General features: G+C 32.3%; 1 long non-coding RNA gene across 1 annotated transcript; it reads left to right on the forward strand.

Moving 5' to 3' along the window:
* Nucleotides 1–387: 387 nt before the first annotated feature.
* Nucleotides 388–1,425, forward strand: LOC129740724 (uncharacterized). The gene is made up of 3 exons (XR_008736351.1): nt 388–658; nt 725–910; nt 976–1,425. It is a non-coding gene; the product is annotated as an uncharacterized LOC129740724 (long non-coding RNA).
* The last annotated feature ends 399 nt before the right edge of the window (nt 1,426–1,824 follow it).

The following is a 1,824-nucleotide window of genomic DNA, read 5'->3' on the forward strand; positions in this document are numbered from 1 at the left end:
TAAAAGGGGCTCATTCGAGTCCAGTCTGTGAAGCGAAAAACATCCAACTAATTTCTATCCGAACACTTCTCATATTTCAAGTTTAATAGTGCCCTTAAAACCTTATAAGAAAAACGTTAAAATATTCCCAAGTAACCAAAAGTTCCATAAACCAGTCTCTTAAAAGCTTACTCAGCCCTGCTCGAGGGCTGTATAGCATTCTATACAGCTTAAAATTTAAGTTCTTATCGATACTTTCAAGTTCCATAATCAAAGCTGAATAGAAGGCTATTCAGCTTTTGCATGAGACTTAGATTTTTGAACTTTTTGCAGAAAAAAAAATTAAAAAATGGCAAAAATGAAGCGCCTTAGAATTTTTCTTAGTTTTGAAATCTTACGCCACTTTCTATTACCCTCTCTACTCTCTCTACACTTAATGAATTTCATACTTACTTGAAAAATTTCCATGATTGAAGAATTGAACCCGAACCTTCCAGATGATGACTGAACACGCTACCTTTGAACCGTCGCCGTTGTCTGGGTAGTTGGTTCAAAAACTTGAATTTCAAATATACCAGAGAATTTCACCTTCACTTTTTCAAAGTAGGCGAAATAATGAAAACGTAAACAACAAAACCGATGTGCATTTAACGAAACCATATTTTTCCGCGTGCAGTAGGTAATTATAAATGCAATCTTTTATTCAAATATTGGTTTTGTAATTTTTTTATTAATAAAATTTTAGATTCTTGGCACATACTTCCAAACAAAGTTGTGTAAACAATCGACTGCAAAGGACACAAAGAACTAGCTGCAGTCCCAGCAAGATGGATGGAAACTTCCAGCAGGGGCTAATTTCTTCTTCGGGAAAATAGTAAGAGTTGAACAAATCAGAAGAACAGCTTGGAACGAAGAATACATACGGAACTTTGTAAGTTTTTAGAAAACATGACGATTAATGATAAACTTTAACATTTTGCTTTTTGTGTTTTACAGTTATAATGGCTCAATTCCAACATCGAGGGCGAATGTCAGAGAACAGAATGTTGCAGGCGTAAATTTGTTTTTTCTTTAAAATTTCAAGCCGATTGTACCTGGACAGGATCAAGCCGAGTCGCATCTAAAATAGCCATACTGACAAACCTTTAACATTTGAACATTTTTCTTAAAAATACTCACAACACAACACAAAAGCTTAAAAATGCCACGAAACGATTGACAAATACTGGGCAGAGACGTGGCGCTCGGAAAATGCTCATTCAAAAATAAAAACCATCAAAGATTTCAACAGACTTAGATGAACCAATTTCGAGTGAAATGTCTTCTAATATTGGACACTCCGATGACCAGGCCAGAGATGATTGTAGTAGTGATTCAAAATAACATTTTGTCATTAATTTTCCATTTTATGTATCCATTTAAAACAAACATGAAATAAATATTATTAGAAAGCTATACTATTTTATTTATAAAAAGAATTGTACAAATAAAATTAACAAAATGTGTGTAGAAGAGAAATGCAAATTAAACTAGAATTACAATTTATAGCTACATGTTTGCATTTTAAATAATCATTAGTATAAAATGAGTTTTCTTTTGATAAACGAAAAATATTTAAAATTAACGATTATGCAAAAAATCCCTTTTATCTTTTAAAACATGCCCATGAATGGATTTTGTTCCAACCGCCAGCGACGGTAATAAAACAAACCGCTCTTTCTTATTTTTTGTAAATAATCCATTTTTGAGAATTAAGAACGCCTTCGTAAAATTTTCTAAGAAAATGTAAACAAAACATTTGAAAACTTTGACACAACTCAATTCGCATTGAAGTTCGTAAGAAGT

The sequence above is a fragment of the Uranotaenia lowii genome, chromosome 1 (genome assembly GCF_029784155.1).
Source record: "Uranotaenia lowii strain MFRU-FL chromosome 1, ASM2978415v1, whole genome shotgun sequence".
NCBI lineage: Eukaryota > Metazoa > Arthropoda > Insecta > Diptera > Culicidae > Uranotaenia > Uranotaenia lowii.